This window comes from Alosa sapidissima, chromosome 24 (genome assembly GCF_018492685.1).
Source record: "Alosa sapidissima isolate fAloSap1 chromosome 24, fAloSap1.pri, whole genome shotgun sequence".
NCBI classification, from domain to species: domain Eukaryota; kingdom Metazoa; phylum Chordata; class Actinopteri; order Clupeiformes; family Clupeidae; genus Alosa; species Alosa sapidissima.
Window position 1 is genome coordinate 28,423,711 of NC_055980.1, and position 20,672 is coordinate 28,444,382.

Consider the following 20,672-nt stretch of genomic DNA (forward strand, 5'->3'; position numbering starts at 1 on the left):
AGGTAGTAAATGATGAAGTATAAGCTAAGAACACAATTGAAATATGAGTTAAGACACATAGTAAAGTGGGTACAGACCCACAATCCTTTGAGTAACAAACTTTACAAATATACCCATCCTATGTCAGACCAGTTGTGGGTTTAGTAAGTCAGGAGAAGAGCAAAAGGAAAAACTATTTACTAGGATGGATGCTTCTATGTTTCAAGAACTATTTGAATTTAAGTCATTTAGGAGATTGCCCAATGACCTTAGTAAAAATGAGAAATATATATTACTAAGACGTGCAAAGAAGTTTGCCCTCAAAGGTAAGTAAATATGTGAAACAAACCTGGCCTAGGTAACAAGCCCTCAGAATGAACTTCTTAGTCAACATTTATGTTTAGATGGTGAACTTCACTACACTAGAAAGGATGGGGAGCTGGTCAAAGGGGTCCATTCTTTGAATTTCACAACTCTGCGCATGGTGAACACTGTGGAGTAGAGAAGACTTTATATGCTCTAAATACTGGCCTGGTATGTGCACTAAATGCTAGGTACTACTGGCCTGGTACTCTACTTGCACTAAATGCTAGGTAGCCTACTACTGGCCTAGGATGTCCGTAGACGTGAAAACCTGGGTGAGTACAAGAAATGGTCATTCTCTCAGTACAATAAGACCTTTCACTACTTGTTCACAATGAATCAACAATCCCATTATTTGCAGATAAAACAGTGTCTTTAAATACCAAAAAAGTTTGGTTGTCAGAAGTGCTTCGTCACTGATATGTCTCTCGAAAGCAGGTGCTCTTTGGTTTCACAGGGATACTTCTTGTCTTAAAATAGTTGGTTTGACCAAAAAATCCCAAAGGCACACTGCTTTTTATAGTTAAAAAGCCTTTAATTTAGTTGGGCTTATGCATTGCGACAAAACATGTCTTTATCAGAGCATACAGGTTCAATGTTCACAGATACTATTTAACAAAAATAGGATGCACTAATCAAAAACACTCAAATTCAGGTGTATTGACTCCGCCCTACAATTAGGCTGTCAATGGCAGTCACTAATTGAAGATACACAAGTTGACATTGAAATTGAGCCAATTAAGTAAAGTTAAAACAGAGTCTGACAATGATTATTAGTGGCAAACTCGTAGGATCAATTGGACAGAGAGCACTACTAATACAGATAAACAGTTAAAGGAAAATTCCGGTATTTAGCACTTTAAGTCCTATTTCTGGTTTGTTTTGGATGAACTAGAGTGGTGGACACCGAAATTTTGACAATTGGTCCTGTCTCGACTTTTCAGACTTTTTTTTTCCTCGGTGAGTTGCACAGTTTTGAAAACGAACGTTAACTCATTGAGTGCCAAAAACGTAATATTACGTTTTTCCCTCCATGCGTTAAGTGCCAAAAACGTAATATTACGTTTTTAGCTTTTTTTTTTAATTACGAAACTAGACACTCTAACACACCTTATGTGATTTTGGGAACTCTGTGATGAAAACGCACAATCTGGAAATTTTATCTGGACATTTTATCATAACTCGGTTGCCGCTTTGGGTCGAATCAGTGACGCATGCACGTAATCTCAAAACCAGGCCATTTTCGTGGGTCTATCACTAGGTGGCAGTCTCGCCAGGTCTCGCTGATCACTTCCCGGAAAGTTTACAGGCAACACTTAATATTTCATGAAAGATTTCTAGAAAAAAACAGCGATTTTGATGAAAACTAGCCACTGTTTAGCTTGGGATTTCTCAGGAACAGAGGCGTGTAGAAATACACGGTTTGCACCCACTGAGAGCTTAAAGTCTTATCTTTTAAACGAGCCATTGTATGTGTTCATAGCTATAACACAGAATATGCTGTGGCTGTACAAAAATCATCAACAATGGTCTAGATTGCTGGCACTCTAGGACAACGCTTCCGAAAACAGCTTGGCATTCAATGAGTTAAGGGTTGTTTTAGGACATGTTTGAGCATGGAGGCAGCCCCTCTGACTAGTCAAAGGCAATTCAAAACAAGTTTTATATTCAAAACGATGGTTTATATACACATATTTAATGAGATATTGCCTCATTTGCATATTTTATTTTATTTTTTAGGCAAAGTGTAATACAAAAATGATGTCTCTTAATATTAAGATTAATCTGGTACAAATGTATAGGGATATCTATAAAGGGGAAAAAAAGTCCCATTGTGATAAGTGTCATCTGTTGTGGTCATTTTCAGGACTTTCGTCCCGGGTAGAGATTTTGGCACACATCCCACGTTGTTCAATGGGGTCCTATTAGTCTAATAGTTGAGATATTCTCCACTAAATGAAGTGCATACAAATCTTACCCAGGACCTAGACTATTTGCTTTTAGTGTTGTACTGTGTCACAAAATACACTCCTTGTTGTTCACCTGATTCCTTTTGTTTTTGTTGTAGGAGATCTTTTCTTTTCAAGAACTTTGTTTTATTGTAAGCGTCATTTATGATTTTACTATTGTAACCCGTTTCTAAAGCGTGTCTTCATTTCCTTTGCTTTGTTCTTGAAATCTGACTCTTGGTTACAGATCCTCTTCAGGCGTTGTAAAACAGTGTACTGAATGCTAGTGGGAGAAATCTGGCATTAAAAACAATGAGCCCATTGTGGTAAGTTCTTTCAGAGATGAAAGAATGTGTTGTCTATCGGCTCCCACACGCTGCGTGCGGTGCAGTGGAGATGCATCCCGTCCACTGTTCATGGGCTTACGTCATCCGTTGCTGAACTGAATTGTGGGTCCGTTGCGTTGCGTTGCTCCTGTCGCTCGCGTTGAAAAGTCCAACTTTTGCTGCACCGACCGATAGATAGAAAGCTAGATACCACATTGGGCTCCAGAACGTACGTAAAATCTACCAGTCTGTTGTTGCCAGCGTCCTCTTCTATGCAGTGGTATGCTGGGGAGGAAGCACAAGGAAGAAGGATGCTGGGCGACTTGACAGGCTGGTAAGGAAAGCTGGCTCTGTAGTGGGAGCTGAACTGGAGTGCATCACTTCAATATCTGACAAAAGGACCCTGAACAAACTGATCAACATCTTGGACAATGAGTGTCACCCACTCCACAGCACTATTGTTAAGCAGAAGAGCCTGATCAGCTGGAGACTTCGCTCACTGCCTTGCACAACGGACAGACTGAGAAAGTCATTTGTCCCCAGGGCCATTGAACTGTTCAATGCTTCACTTAAGGGAAGAGGAGAGATAGACTTCTCTGCATAGTCTCTCTGCCTCTTCACCCCCTCCATGTTTGGATACTCTGTCCACTAGCCACTTTTACCACTGTCTTTCTGCCTCACTGTTTGCGTGCTATATTAGCACATATGCATAACCCCTCCCTCCATGCCACAGCCGAACTGTGGCCACACTTATACCTTTTCTTAAAATAGTTAAATATATAGATATATAGACTTTACTTTATTTCTGCATTGTTGCACTGTTGGACTTACTCATTTGCACTATCAACATGACATCATTCACACAGAGCACCTTACCTTACCTTACTATGCACAGAGAATCACAGGCTCAGTCCCTGTCTCAGTCATTGCAAGTGCCTCTGATTGATTAATCACCACTATGTGGATACTGTTTTTAGAATTGATTTAGATTAAGTGTTAGTTACTGTAGTATAATTTGTATTTTAGTATATTTAGCATATTCTTTATCTTCTACTGTCCTTATTGCTTAGTTGTGTTTTTATATTATATACTTTAATTACTCTTTCTGCTGTTAAAGAATGTGTTTGTGTTGTCTGTATGCTGCTGAGACCTTGGATTTCCCCTGGGGATCAATAAAGTATCTATCTATCTATCTAAATAGCAGATCAATAAAGTATCTCTATCTATCTAAATAGCAGATCAATAAAGTATCTATCTATCTATCTAAATAGCAGATCAATAAAGTATCTATCTATCTATCTAAATAGCAGATCAATAAAGTATCTATCTATCTATCTAAATAGCAGATCAATAAAGTATCTATCTATCTAAATAGCAGATCAATAAAGTATCTATCTATCTATCTATCTAAATAGCAGATCAATAAAGTATCTATCTATCTATCTATCTATCTAAATAGCAGATCAATAAAGTATCTATCTATCTATCTATCTAAATAGCAGATCAATAAAGTATCTATCTATCTATCTAAATAGCAGATCAATAAAGTATCTATCTATCTATCTAAATAGCAGATCAATAAAGTATCTATCTATCTATCTATCTAAATAGCAGATCAATAAAGTATCTATCTATCTATCTAAATAGCAGATCAATAAAGTATCTATCTATCTATCTATCTATCTATCTAAATAGCAGATCAATAAAGTATCTATCTATCTATCTAAATAGCAGATCAATAAAGTATCTATCTATCTATCTATCTATCTATCTAAATAGCAGATCAATAAAGTATCTATCTATCTATCTAAATAGCAGATCAATAAAGTATCTATCTATCTATCTAAATAGCAGATCAATAAAGTATCTATCTATCTATCTAAATAGCAGATCAATAAAGTATCTATCTATCTATCTAAATAGCAGATCAATAAAGTATCTATCTATCTATCTATCTATCTAAATAGCAGATCAATAAAGTATCTATCTATCTAAATAGCAGATCAATAAAGTATCTATCTATCTATCTAAATAGCAGATCAATAAAGTATCTATCTATCTATCTATCTAAATAGCAGATCAATAAAGTATCTATCTATCTAAATAGCAGATCAATAAAGTATCTATCTATCTATCTATCTAAATAGCAGATCAATAAAGTATCTATCTATCTATCTAAATAGCAGCGCCATCTTGGTGAGGGCAGCAATCACTGGAGGCCAATGGAGGAGCATGTGACTCCGACTGGAAATCAGCCTGGCACCAGCCAATCAAATTACGGTTACTTCAAGTCATTTGCATAGTTACCGTCAGGAACACCCACTGGCATGCGTTGATGGAACGCAACTGTGTGTGGGAGCCGTAAGTGAACTGAATATGTTTGAATTATTTGACAATTGTTTACCAGGTGTCTGAGCCCTGGGAAGTTGTGGGGATGGACTTGGTTGGAAAAATTAAGCTGAGAGATTTGACAACGATATCTCATAGCTGCACAGTGGCATTATCAGCTACTCCCCCTTGGTTATTTTCTATGCCCAAAATGGATTTTGAAATGGGCAACATATCAAAAACAGTAGAGAACATGGTGGGATGGGTATTATGATACAGTATACCTAAGTGACAACTACAGTGGTATGGTGCAGGTTTTTACAGATGGCTCAAAGGATCCAGATACAGGAAGGACGGAAGCATCTGTATATATCCCACAGTTTGAGAAATCTGTTAAGGAAAGAGCACCTGTTTAGCCATTCTGTTAGCACTCATATGGATAGAGGATTTTTCCTTGGGGATCAATAAAGTATCTATCTATCTATCTATGCTAGATCTAGTCAATTTCTTATTTGTTCAGACTCCATGGCAGCATTAATTAGTATTTTTAAATTTCAAATCTACTTATAGACCTGACATACTTTATGAAATATTATAAGGCTATACAGACTCCATCAGAGGAGTATATCTGTATGTTTTATACAGGGTCCATCAGAGGAGTGTATCTGTAGGTTTTATCTGGGTTCCCTCACATGCTGAAGTAGATGGAAATGAGGTTGTGGACTGTCTGGCCAAAAAAGCCCTTAAATTAAATGTAGATGTACCCCTGAGCCGAGGTGAAGTCCCAGTCTTTGGGAACCAATGGACTAGGATATACAAGTATCGCATTGGAGAAGTTTACTTTATTTCTCAATTGTAAGACCATCAGCCTGGAAACACCTCATGGATTTCTTAAAATCAACCAGATTATTTGAGAGGATTTAGCAAACAGTTTTTTATTATTATTATTATTATTATTATTATTATTATTATATGTCTATTAGATGTCTAATCCCCATTAATGCTCCACACCCACCCAACAGTTGGTGGCGGTAATGCACCATGTTGGATGCCAACCGCCAATAAAATTAAAAAAGAAGACGACGGTTGGAAAGGTTAAGAAATCAAAAGAGGGGGACTATGAGTACATATGCGTCATGGTTGACTATTTTACGAAATGGTCAGAAGCATTCCCTCTGAAATCCAAAAGTGCAGAGGAAGTAACCATGTGCATTGTTAAACTCTTTTATCGATTTGGAGCACCAAAAATAATCTTGACAGACAACAGAAGAGAGTTTGTAGGCTAAACCAGGTTAGTGCCAGTATGAAATATCAGTGATAGATGTAATTATTGTTAACACTTCTAATTAATTCTGTTGACTCCACATATTTAGATCAATGAGGGCTTATGTAAATACCTGGGCATAAAGCGCAGCCTTTGTGCACCCTACCATCCCCAGACCAATGGTTTGGTGGGAAAACTCAATGACCCCATCCAGAGGTAAACCATACCAAATGAAATAATTATTTAGATACTAATGACGGAGCAGGCATGATAAACCATACCAAATTAAATAATTATTTAGATACTAATGACTGAGCAGCATGATAAACCATACCAAAATAAATAATTATTTAGATACTAATGACTGAGCAGCATGATAAACCATACCAAAATAAATAATTATTTAGATACTAATGACTGAGCAGCATGATAAAGATAAATCATGTGTTTTATTCTTCTGCAGATGCCTCAGCACACTTGTCAAAAATAGTCCGGAGACCTGGGCAGATTATCTTGAATCAACAATGTTTGCACTGAGGACCAAGAAGCAGTTAACTACCTGCTTCTCACCTTATTATTTAATGTTTGGGAGAGAAGCTAGGTATCCCAGTGGAATAGCACACAGTTATGAGGTTTGCTCAAATAAAGAGCTACTAAACGTTGTTACATGTACAGTTCCTATCATTACAATTGACAAGCAACCTTACAGGTTGATGACTCCATTGAGGACCTGGTGGCTGAAGAATTGTTTTTTATGCCAGTGTTTTTCAACCTTTTTTGAGCCACGGTACATTTTTTATATTATTATTATTTATATCCTGCGGCACACCACCAACCAAAAATGTAACAGAATTACACACTGTGGCCTAATATAGTAAAAATAATGACAATTTAGTCTCTCATTTGTCTACAGTTCAGTTCAGAGTCTGCATTTTTTCTTTTCAAGGAGGCCTATTTATGTTTAGCCTATTGATTTGCTGTTTAGGCCCTACGTCTTTTCACCCATATTAGAAAGCTAAATACTGGATTGTCCGTCGAGTTCTAGCCTATTAAGTGGCATAGGCTACATGAACGCGGCCGTCATATTGCTGGAGGCAAGCACCTACACGCTCTGGACAACACTAGCTGACAAGCAGACTACGTTTACACGAAGCAGGGTATTTTCCTAAACGAATATCTGGCCATCTACGTTTGCAAATAAAACTGCATTTACACAAGACCGTTTTTTTTTTTTTAAATGTGTTTACACGAACCCGTGTACATACATGCTGTCATGAGCACACCAAACCACAGTGGCAGTCTAACGATAGCCTCAAGCTCACATTATTAACCAATCAGAACCCTGAAAAGTCGCACGTGAGAACATGTAAATGTAAACATCGGTCGCACATTTGGTGTACTTCTGTCGCATACTGTGACGGTGGCTGCCCAAAACTCCGTTTACCACAGTTTACAACCAAACGCATAAACGAAGTTTTCAAAAAAAATCACTTTGGCCGGAGTTTTTTTGGATAACCGTTTTACGTGGCGAATTCTCCATTTGCGTCTAAATGAAAGGCTCAAACGAAGGGAAATGTCTTCGTTTATAAAAATACACATGCTCGTGTAAACGGGGTCTCAGAGACACCTGTCTGATTTCCAATTAGAGACACCTGTTTCTCCATTGGCCTCCACTAATTGTTGCCCCCATGATGGCATCACTATTTGCGTATGTTCTGGAGCCCAATGCGTTATCTAGCTTTCCAGTATCTATTTTTCACCACCAGTTCTCGTGTGCATCACTTGATTAACAAGGTCATTATTGCGCTATTACTGTCACCCACGGACATGAAAGAGGATTTATTTAGCAAGTCACTACATTGCAGGCACAGATGCTCAACAATGGCATATCCTAGCCTGCTATTTGCAACAAGCAAAGTTTTTGGACCAATTAAGTCCCACGGCACACCTGATGATCTCTCACGGCACACTGGTGTGCCACGGAACAGTGGTTGAAAATCACTATTTTATGCCATCCAGAGGCAGGACGACATTTTTGCAAGTGTGCAAGCCAATGCTGCAAAAGTGAGGAATGGAGTCAGAAAAAGTGAGCAGCAGCAGGGCACACATATGGCCATGGAAGTAGGTGGCAAGGTGCTGAGGCAGAATATCAGAAGCCAGCAGAGGAAGGGTGGCCAGTTGGACCCTAGTTTTCTAGGGCCGTACACAGTGGTCAAGGTGGATGGAAAGAGCGTGGACATAATGGATGGCAGGGGTACAGTCTTTCCCAAAATCAACACCGACCATTTAATTCACTTTGAGGAACCACCAGCTAAGCAAACAAAAACCCATTTGTCATGCGGTGTGTTTGTGTGTACAGTAAGTGTGTTGACATATTCAAAAGTTTTGTTAATTGTTAATAAAAGCATCTGCCACATAACATGTATGTAAAGAGCATCGCTAAATTGAATGTGTATGGCTCAGATTGCAGAGGTAGTGGTAACAGGGGGAGATTTAGAGTTCTCCTGCACCCAGAGGGATGTGGCCAATCTTCTGGAAAAATCCGGTATTTCTGACAAATTTACCAAAGGTCAAATAGAGATCAAAGTACAAGACTTAGAGATCAGAATTCATAAATGTTTGTTTCCACAGAAGACCTTGGTGAATTGTGTTTACTTTGTGGAGACAGTTATCCTTGTACACAAGACTCGGTGGATACTTGGGTATGATATGTACATAAGATTCTTTTTAGCGTTTTGAGTTTTGATGTGAATCCTATGTGTTTTGTCTTAAAGATGCAATGTGACGGCTGCCAGGGTTGGTACCATTGTGAATGTGCGAACTGGCCAGACACTAAAGGACTTTTAATTTGCCCTGGCTGTACAGGGACCGTGTAATAAATAGTTTTATCAGAGTGTATGTTTTATGACAGTTGTATTTTATGTCTATTTTCTAGAGATTATTCAAAATTTGCTGAAGTGAAAGTCATTTGAGGTGGAAGTTGTTTGTGGAAGTCGTTTGAGGTGGAGATCGTTTGAAGTGGAGGTGGAGGTCGTTTGAAGTGGAACTCGAGTGCATCAAAGATTTTTTTCACGTGTGCATTTTTTTGTGTGGTTGCCTATTTGGGGGGAACAGTAAATGAGTTCAGTTTAGAGATATCTTGATAGATACTTTTAATTTGTACAGAGTTTCATCAGTGTATCTGTTTTATGATATTTGTATTTTTTGTCTTTATTTTCTAGAGATTATTTGAAATTTGCTAAGTGGAAGTAGTTAGTGAAATGGTCAAAAGACCTAAGTTAGTTTAGGTTACACCGCTGTGTTGGAAATGTTTTTTCTAAAATAAACCATGTCAACATCCAAAAACCATGTTAAAACACAGTGGTCTTATAACATCTCTGCACGACAACCAACATGTAAATATTCACACTAAACTCCACCCATGGCAACTCAGAATCTCAGAAACCGTATATCTGGTAACACCGTAACCGAGGGTGAGTCGAACGGTATCAAACGGTATAGGTTCTCGGCGAGTTAACCAAGCTTTATTCTAGTAGGCCTACATCGTAGATGATAGTGTTCATGGCAATTCACACATTATCGATGGGGAAGTAACCTACATCACATAGGCTACAAATACACATTATCTGGGTAGTTATTAAGTTAAATGTTAGAGAAGTGAATGTTGCTGGCTTCATAGGTCGTCACGAAGAGACCGTGCATCAGGCTTCTGAACGAGACCGTAACCGAGGGTAGGCTATGATAGCCTGGAGATTCCAGACCCTGGTCATCTAAAAAGATTAAGGGTCTGGCCACGAATAATGTAATGGCCCAACTTGAGGGGCGGTACCAAGCGTGTATTTGAAAATCTCACTGCACGCAATTGGATAAGACTATACGACCAATGGTTACTGACTGATTCCGGACTTTGACGCAATTGGATAACACTACGACTGTCATCCTATATCAGATAAACCGATGTGATTGGCTCTCCACGATACAAGTGGCAAAAGTAACGTGCATCATTACTCATTGCCAAAGTGTCTCGCAGAGGTTTGCACAAGCGTGTATTGAGATATGTCTGAAAAGTGGCTATGAAGGGCTGTCTATTAAAAACAGCCGTCAAGCTAGTTTTAATCCAGTTTTAATGGCATAGTCATTTTTAACATCAGGGGCGAGCGCTACCTCAAATCTCTGAATCCAGGAAAGAAATGGCTCTGGTCCTTCTCCGGAGGAAGATCGATGTGAAAAGGCAACTGCGAGTTCAAATCCTTTGGTTGAGGAGGGTTAGCCTGAGCTCCCTCTGCAGGAACATATTCCTCGTCCGACATCTAAAGCCCTCCTTACACTGACAGACTTTTGGAAAGATTTGGAAAAGATTTTTGAAAGACCACAGTCTCAGACCCTCTCACATCTAAAGACAAGTAGTAGACTACTAGTAGACAATGATTTTGCAATGACTAGGGATCTTGCAGGGTCACTATTTACAAGACTGCAACTAGATTCCTTTAAATTATTACCCATCGTGCAATAGATAAACAGGAACTGAAATGATAGCCTACTAAACTCAAAATCGTATTTTCGTGTTTCTGCAGCATTGTTTCATGTGTGACATCCTTAACCGATATAGAGTTGTTCTGTCACGTGGAAGAGCCGACTAAATATGTATAAGAAATTACAAATATTCTAAGAATAACAAATAATCATATAGGCTACAGTTGTCGCCTACTTTGCCCCTTCCTGTTTGGTGTTGGAGAGAGGTCACTATTGGTTTTTATAGTTCACATCACTATTTGCATGAGCCACGACTAGAAAGACTTGCGATAATATCAAACATGTTTGATATTGTCGTAACGGCAAAACTAGAAAAGGACCGACTCCGACTGATTTAAAACCGCTAAGATTGACACCTTACACTTAACGATGTAGTTGACAGGAGCACGCTGCGATTCCAGTACAACTCCCATGATTTCTGTCTGACTTTGGAAATTTTGTTGCCAATTGTGAAAACAGACCCAAATCGTACAATGTAAGGCCGCCATTAGCGTAACTTCAGCGGCAGTAGAGAAAACGAAAATAGAACCAGCCTGGCTAAGTTCAGTAACAACAGATGTGTGATAAAAAGTATTTTTTACAGTCTATTGGTAAAAGCAGTCCAACTTTAGCCTAGAAATCTAGACGCGCCCCTAGCGCCCAGGGCTAGTCTAGCAACTCTCCGTTGGCTTGTGAGCTCCAGAAATTGAAACTTAATCAGGACATTGAAATCGTGTATAGTCGTTAGGTGAGCTTAACATAATGATTAATGGCAGAGTTGCAACGGTTTGGCTTGAATTCCCTGCTACTTGAAAACAAATATCCTATTGCGTCCTATTGCGTGCAGAGGGAATTTGAAAGACAACTGATTATCCCGCCCCTCGGACTGAGCACTGCGAACGGTGAGTGCCCAGACCCTACATTTTAATGTGGGTCTGGCTCGCCAGGCTATCTTTAGCCCACATAGCCGATTTGTTATCGTTTCATTGTGGCTTTTGGTGAGAAACATAGTTCACAACAGCACCCGCTGAACTTGAAAACTTCAAAAATTCTTTAGAACACAGCTGATCAACCGTCTGCTTTCACTTTTGAATGAAGTTCCAGTCCTTGCGCAGTAATATGAAAGACGTGAATTAGAAGCACAAAGCCCATTTTTGTTGACAGCACTTTGCATACTTAGCAACGGTCTGTTATCGAGAATTATCACCCGGAGAGAAAAAAAACTCTTTTCTGATTGGCTTGCGGGGTGGCTTTTAATTCTGAATAACGGGACACCTATGAAGTCGATCTGGTAAAAAAAAAAAAGTTTAATCGCCGTTCCATATCAATGCTTATGATTGGTAACTATAACAACCACAGTAGGACGACGGTTAAGCCTGGAGGTAGACTTAGCTACTTTTAACTGCGTAAACTAGTTAGCCGATGCTACCAACAGGTTTTCAATGGAGGTGCCTTGGGCATCGGGCTAGCGATGCAAATAAATCACTGTTTTACACCATTTATGAGGCTCAAAGTAGCTCCACACTTCATTGGTAGACTGCCGTCACTCCCTCCACCTCAGCATCCAGCGATGACACCTCCTAGACGATGGTTACTCTAGGGAGGGAGGTGCTGCTACCCCCAACACAACCGCTGTGGCCACCGCCACCGGACAGTGCCCGACCTGCCCCTGCTTCCCCAACCCCCTGGTAAGGACCAGTGTCATCCCGGCAGCATTGGCCGAAATCCTCATGCCGCCACAATTCGACCGGCCGTCCAGGGAGCGGGGAAGAAGGATGCCTCTGCCCGTGAGCGTGATAACCAGTGACGCTCATGCTGCATTACTCACAAAGAAGAGGGCAAAGGAAGCCAGAAAAGAACAGGCCCGGACAAACCAGCGCGTCGTCCGGCAGCAGCAGCAGGCTGCACAGCATGGTACTGTGACGTGTGCAGAGGCAGCAATGGAGGCGCCGACAGTTTTTTTTCGAAATGTAAAACAAACCTTTAAAAAAGAAATACATAAAAAAAAAAAAAAAAGATTTATGATTTTTGTGATTTAAAATTTAAAATGAGTTCTTTTTAAATTCCTTTGTGTGTGATTTTCATAATATTTGTAAATATGATTTTAAAATATTTTCTATTCTCTATGTCCTGGTCTTACAAGGGCCTCTGCACTGTTCTTCATGCCCAGGTCTTACATGGGCCGCATTCAATTAATCACTTGTGCCATGCTGTATCTTACAAGGTCTTCTTGTAATTGCACCCTTACAGGCGTCATGTTTCTGGTCTTACCAGGTCTTGTTGTAATATTGCACTTCAATATCTAAGTGTTGTGTCCATGGTGCTTACAAGTACAGAAGTAGCCTACTTCAAATGTTGTGTTTCTGACACAAAGCCTTCATGAAATTGCACGTTTTAATGCTATATGTGGTGTTGAAAGAGTTGGTTCCCAAATATAATGCATTTTGCAGTTTGTTTTTAACAGTAACACAATGAATGTAGTTGCTACTAAGTTGTTGTGATGCATCCTACACTTTGAACCTTTTATGTTATGCTGCAACTTCTTGCTTCTTGTGTAGAGCACTTTGGTCAGTGAAAGCTGTGTTTGTGTTTAATTCAATTTCCTTAGATTGTGTCTTAGTTATCATTGAAAAACAAGTTTAGTCTTTCATTCTCACCTCTCACCTAAAAATAAAAAAAACTTTGAACTAGTTAAAGGAATTATCCAGAGTAAAATGCACTTTAGATCAATTTACGGATGATTGGGAGTACATACGTTGAGTTGACATCCAAATCATGTCATTCGGATGTGTTATGAGAAAGTTCGATGTTACCGTTTTTAGTCAAAACTCGTTAGCCTGGAAGTGACGCGGGCATGTCATTTCGCTATTTTTTTCGCAAAACGCTATTTTTACAGAGCTGGGGATGAAGCTGGCATGAGAACAGCGAGAGCCAACCTGTCCCGTGGCATCAAGGAAGCAAAAAAGGAATACACTCACAAGATAACCACCCACTTCAAAGACAGCAGGAACGCACAAAGCCTATGGCAGGGCATTCAGGCCATCACGGACTACAAGCCCGCGCCACAGAGCTGTGAGAGCAACATCCCTCTGCTCAACAACCTGAACCGCTTCTTTGCTCAACAGCGTGAAGAGGACACTTGCTGCTATCAACACCCGTAAGGCAACAGGTCCAGACAACATCCCAGGTCGTGCGCTGAAGGACTGCGCTGAGGAGCTTATGTCTTCACAGACATCTTTAACACTTCCCTGAAGCAAGCCATCGTCCCATCATGTTTCAAAGCTGCCACCATCATACCTGTGCCGAAGAAAACTGCTCCATCCTGCTTCAATGACTACCGCCCCGTGGCACTGACACCCATCATCATGAAGTGCTTTGAGCGGCTTGTCATGTCACATATCAAATCCTTTACCCCCCCCACCCTGGACCCCTTCCAGTTTGCATACCGAGCCAAACGGTCCACAGAGGATGCAATCTGCTCTGCCCTCCACCCAGCCCTCACCCACCTGGAAAAAAGAGACTCATATGTGAGATTGCTGTTTATAGACTTCAGTTCTGCATTCAACATCATAATACCACAACAACTCATCTGCAAACTTGACAAACTGGAACTCAGTACCTACCTCTGCAACTGGCTACTGGACTTCCTCTGTCCAGAGGCCTCAAGTAGCCAAGTAACTGTGTGGGGCGGAAGCTGCACTGAATACAACAGGAAAGCCCTGCAGCGCATAGATAGATAGATACTTTATAGATATATAGATATACTTTATAGATACTTTCCCCAGGGGAAATTCAAGGTCTCAGCAGCATACAGACAACACAAACACATTCTTTAACAGCAGAAAGAGTAATTAAAGTATATAATATAAAAACGCAACTAAGTAATAAAGACAGTAGAAGATAAAGAATATGCTAAATATACTAAAATACAAATTATACTAACTAACAGCAGTGAACACAGCTGGAAGGATTATTGGTGCTTCACTCCCCTCCCTGAAGGACATTTACACCACCCACCTCACCCGCAAGGCGACCACAATTGTGGGTGATGCAAGTCACCCCGCTCACAATTTGTTTGATCTACTGCCCTCTGGGAAGAGGTACAGAAGCCTGCGCTCCCGCACCACCAGACTCACCAACAGCTTCATACACCAGGCTGTTAGGATGCTAAACTCTCTCCCCCCTCCACCCTCAGCTACATAACATCCTGGACTTTGGACCCACAATGGCTGCCTTGCACTACTCCACTTGTACACTTGCACAGTGGCGTCGTTAGACCTGGGCATTCAGGGCTATAGCCCCGGATCCTCTGGGGATAGCCCCGGATCTATGGGCCGTCAACAACAAAAACTCTAATCGTGAATTAAATAAATAGCCCCGTAGAAGAGACTTTTGTGTTTTGTGTCCATTGTGTGCATTAACGGCAGCGCAAGAAAATCTGACGTGATCTGGGCAGGTTTAGAATCATTTGTTGCAAAATGTTGCAATTTCAATTATCCTCTACGCTATTACGCATTGCTGTTTCGTGCTTCTACTAACTAGCCTTAGCGAAATAAGTGTACAGAAGGACAAACGGATATTAGAAGTTTCTTTAGAGAAAAAAAGGGCAGAGCAGGGACAAGAAGTGGAAACTCACAGTGTGTCATCATCTCCCGCAACCCAGGAGGACATTTCCATCAGCTCAGTTTCAATATATCGTGATTTACTATTGAATCACATGCGCAGTAAATATGGTAAACCTGACCTCGTTTGAGGGGGCTTCCAAGCAATGCATTTTGGGCTTGATTTTGACAGAATGGAACTTTTTCTTTGGGCAAAAGTTCGTGATAGCTTACACAACCCAAATGCATTGCTTTCAAGGCACCCATAGCCCATTAATTGAAGGGGATGACGTCCAAATGTTTATCCCGAGACGAACGCTCACCTGTGCACTTGACAGAGGTGCATGACGATGTTTATTCTACAGGCTATTTTAATGTCATATTTTGGGTGTTGTGTGTGGTGCACTTTGGCAGAAGAGACGTTCTCCTTACACGGTCTTTAAACATCAAAATATTCAGAATGCCGTGACGTGAGTCATTACAATTGGCCTTCCTTTTCATTCTCAAAGTAGGTTAAAATTGCATGTTCGTCAGCCCGATTTTCAAAATCTCTAGGGGGAGAAACCCCCAGACAAAAAGAACTCTAACTTCTGTGCTCTAGCCCCGAATGTTTTAGCTAGCGACGCCCCTGCACTTGCACACTTTGCAACTTGTTGTTGTTGTCCTGTTGTCCTGAAAACACAACACTTCTGCTGCTCTTACATAACTTGCACCACTATGCCACTTGCTTACTTAGGTCAAACAGAACTACCTCAGCCATTTATTGGCCTGACTTTGCACTATTATATAGACCAGTGGTCCCCAAACTTTTTCTTCCGAGGGCCAGCTCACTATGCCTGGCTCTAAGAGAGGGCCAGAGACTCAAAGTATATCAGTAACCATAAATAGCTTAGTGCTGTGAACAACAGCAGTCTATCTTAGTTGAATATTCCATTACATTTAATATACTGCAATTTAATACCATTGTTAGCTGTGTTTATGTTGCCATCATGCCATATCAGTGTAAAATGTGGCTCAAATGAAATAATACTGATAAAAAGACTTTAGCATTCCCAAAAGTATTAGCAGGGAGTCCCAAAAGTATATTTTATTCAAAATGTGTGAACTCTGTGTCTTTGCATATACACAGCTCATATTGTGAACAAGTATATCCTACAAATAATTCAAATAACTCAAACTATGACAGTTTTATGTGCTGGCAAAAACATCTGAAATGACCATCATTCTAACTTTCACTCACCTGATGAGAACTTTGTGAATTGTGAATTTGTATGAACATTTGAACGAGTGAATAAAAAATAGAAACAATTATCCCAGAAAGTCCCAGAAATATGACTTGAATAGAAGTTAGTTATTAACAATTAATTGATAAACTTTTAGAATACTTTGAGCACTGATACAGTCAGCATAGGCCTCTTACATGTTTGCAGGTAGGCCTACATTTCATTCCGTTTTCGATGGCAAACGCAAAACAGTGCCAAAACAACCACCAGTGGACAAAAAGAGTATTACATGTGTACTGTTAAGACTCGCCATAGAGAATGAATGGGGGAAATTGCGGAGGTTATAGTTTGACGATGTCGTACTCCCGTGCGGGCCGGTTGCTATATACCACGGACATGATTTGGGGGGCCACCTAAAATGAGGTGGCGGGCCGTAGTTTGGGGACCACTGATATAGACTGCCTATGCACAATTTCAACCCAATTTTGCTGCTCTTATTTCTTCATTGTATGTGCCTTCTTATTTTTGTTTACTTGAATGTTATGTTTGTCTGTGGACTTAATTGGTAAAATATGTCTTGTCTTCACCGTGGGATAGTGAGAAACGTAATTTCGATATCTTTGTATGTCTGGCGCATGTGAAGAAATTGACAATAAAGCAGACTTTGACTTTGACGACCCAAGTACTTCATCCCTCTCCTGACAGAGTTGCAACTTTTGTTTGGAGACTTTCAGTCTCACACTGGCCAGGAATGTTAATTTTGCCACAGTGTCAATTTGGCACACCTCACTCGACGGACAACATAGGACATACTGTAATAGGGCTTGATAACAGCAGAATTAATTTTGAGAGGCAAGATACCAGAGTTTTGTTTAAAACTCTGTATCTTTGTGGCAAATGTGTCAAAGTAAATACCTGGTCCTTTGAAAATGAACGCAAATCAAAAATAAAATATGCATCCGCTCTAATTGTAACTTATGCATTTTTATATCAATTACAGAGAAACATGTTGCATTCAGAGTCAAACTTGAGTCACAACCTCCTCCTGCAGAGAAGGAAAGCTGTTCAAAGATCTGTCTCTGCACAGGGGTGACTTTTACAAAAACACCATTTTTGGAAAAATTATGTCTTTTGTGATGATAATGCATAACCCGAGGTGTGTTGGACATGCGTTTCATCTTTGGCATTTACCACACCTCAACTGAATTAAAAAATCAACCTGGGGATGAGAATATTGAGTTTGCAAACAATGTCAGACCAGATGACCGGTCTACTACATCTGCAGAGTAGCTTTACTTGTAATTACACCGGCTTTTTCAACAGTCTTAACTGTATGTCCTACTTGGTACCATTTTCTAAGTATTCCGGATCCGGGGTCTCATGAAAAGATTTCATCACAAAATGCAAGCACTCTGGAGTTTCCTTATCTTCCTGGACTGAGACTGGAGATGTTAATACTAGGTTATAGTATAGCAAGTTGGTGTTTGCTAATTCTCCCTTAAAACCAGCCCCATTACTGTATGTGTGTGTGAAATTATAAGATATAATTTACACATTAAGTCACAGTCGAGTAAATTAGTGGAGCAAACACTGCTGAGGAGGAATGCTGTTTTACTACAGTACATGTTCTTTATATTTAAATACCCATGGGTAAGGAACTCTCTCTGATATGAACTGATCTGATACTCCTGTAACATGCACTTTTCCTTGTCATATACTTACACTATCCTTCTTTTCTTTCATACTAATATCTGCTCCATCAACAGAAAGAGAGAGCTGGCTGAGTAGGCTGTGTTGTTGCATTCAGAGTGAGTTGAGGAAAACAGTTCAAGTTGTAAACCAGAAGTGTCACCACAGGGTCTCCTGTTCAGACCTCCCTTTCCTATTCAGCTTAGTCATGCTGAGACCAGACAGGAGTTTGAGAGCGCTGCTGTGATGGGTGATCTCCGTACTGTTTCTGATTTTCCTTGTGACAGTGACGTGAAGTGTCCTTCTCCCCTGGTTAGCCCCACAGCCACATCCATGTTCTTCCTTCAAGCCTTTCATAGTTTTCAGTGTATTAATCAGTTCCTTTAGAGCTGCTGTACTCCAAGTAACAAGTTGGCTCATAACATAGTCCATGATGTCCTCCGTATAGCCTTTGTCTCTCTCTCTTCTGCACAGGTCTATCTTTCCTACTGTTCCCTTCTCTACTATAGCCCTACATTCATTTTGCTTTTCTATGCTCAACACTCCAGATGTATAAAGTTACCCTTCAGTTCACCTATTCCATATACCTACTAATTTCCCATCTATACATTCAGATTCATACTTTCTCTACATGTCCCTCAAACACCCTGGAATCTCTACTCCTCTAGGAAAGTTAATAGCTTTACTCTTACTGTCCCCCATATCAGTGTCTCCTTGATGTTTTTATTTCCAATTACCTTACGCCTAAAATCAAACAAAATGTGATGACAATCTTATCAGATACCCAATGTTCTCAGGCCTATTTTACCAATGCGCATAACCAAAATTACTACCTACGCATAGGCAGTAAGGCCACTACCACTATCACTGGCAGGAAATATTGCACTCTTCCGCCTCAGCCTTAGGCAGGAAAACCCTCCACCTCCATCCCAAGTTGGAAAATCCTCTACCTCCATCACAGGTAGGAAAACTGTGTACACAACCACTACCCCTCTCATGGGTAGGACAGGCCTTCCCTATTTTACCAGCTTAAAAAGTGTAAAATCAGGGACTCACCACCAAGTTGTCTGTGACCACCAAATCCAGTCGTTACCGTATCCGAGACACAGGAGGATTCCCTCTGGCCAGGCTGGGTACCGCAAAGCAGTGTTTGTTGCCAATGACGGCCTTCTCCCAAGATCACAAAGAGATCTCCCTCCAGTCGACATGGTTGGGGTCCTGCGCCTTTGGTCCTCCTCACTGTGCCTCATAGATAGGTAATCCCATCCTCGTCACCATTAATGTGGTCAAAATTAATCCAAGACAACTGGTGTGAGACTGCAGCTTTATTCACGACGCCGGGAGCATGTTACCCACATGACATGTCAAAGTAACAAGCCCACACATCTGTGGGTAAAGCCAACTCTTATACCTTACCCCACACCCATGGAAAATCACAAGTTGTCACCCTCCATTAATCACTTAACCATCTGGTATTTTAACAGAGATAAGAAAATGTTTACCACCCCTCATCCTGAGGGTCACCCCTAGTTCGGTGGTCAAAACATTTCAACATAGGGGTTTCAGATTACACAAGGGTCAGAGTAAGAGGGTGGTAATTAGATTTCACTACATGTATGCAAGGTATACTAAACATTCAATGAGAGACATATAAAAATGATCCCACACTAACCAAAGGCAAGTGAAAAGAGGTGGGTCTTTAAATGGGACTTAAAAACATTCAGAGACTAGGCTGAACGTATGTGGAGGGGGAGGCTGTTCCAGAGTCTAGGGGCTGCCACTGAAAAGGCTCTGTCCCCCCTAGTTTTCAGCCTGGCCCTGGGTTCTTCCAGCCGCAGTTGGTCTGCTGACCATAGTGCTCTGGAAGGGGAATGGTGGTGGAGAAGATCAGACAGGTAGGAGGGGGCCAGACCATGGAGAGATTTGTACACAGACAAGAGGAGTTTGAAATTGATGTGGTAGCGGATGGGGAGCCAGTGGAGTGAAGCCAGAACTGGGGGGATACTGTATGTTCGCGTTTTTAGTGCAGGTGAGGAGTCGGGCGGCTGAGTTCTGAACCAACTGCAGGCGGTGGAGCTGGGATTGATCAATGCCAGTATAGAGAGCATTACAGTAGTCCAGTTGTGATGTGATGAAGGCATGGATGACTCTCTCAAGATCGCTCTGGGGCAGGTAGGCTTTGGTCTTCGCTAGGGTTCTGAGGTGGAAAAAGCTCTTCCTAACTTCTGCACTGACCTGCTGTTTGAACTTGAATTTGCGGTCAAAAATCACGCCCAGATTTCTGACAGAGGGCCTGATGTTAGAGGCAAGGGGACCCAGGGCATTGGTGGAGAAGGCCGGAGAGGTTTTGCCAAAGACAATCAACTCAGTCTTGCTCTCGTTAAGGTTGAGGAAGTTTGCACCCATCCATGACTTGATGTCAGCAAGACAGTCACGCA

The 20,672-nt window shown here is 40.8% G+C and overlaps 2 long non-coding RNA genes across 2 annotated transcripts; both read left to right on the top strand.

Moving 5' to 3' along the window:
- The first annotated feature begins 5,860 nt into the window (after positions 1–5,860).
- Positions 5,861–6,950, top strand: LOC121700201. The gene is made up of 3 exons (XR_006027132.1): positions 5,861–6,425; positions 6,673–6,841; positions 6,919–6,950. It is a non-coding gene; the product is annotated as an uncharacterized LOC121700201 (long non-coding RNA).
- Positions 6,951–8,219: 1,269 nt separating this feature from the next.
- On the top strand, positions 8,220–9,557 carry LOC121700200. The gene is made up of 2 exons (XR_006027131.1): positions 8,220–8,911; positions 9,145–9,557. It is a non-coding gene; the product is annotated as an uncharacterized LOC121700200 (long non-coding RNA).
- Positions 9,558–20,672: the final 11,115 nt, after the last annotated feature.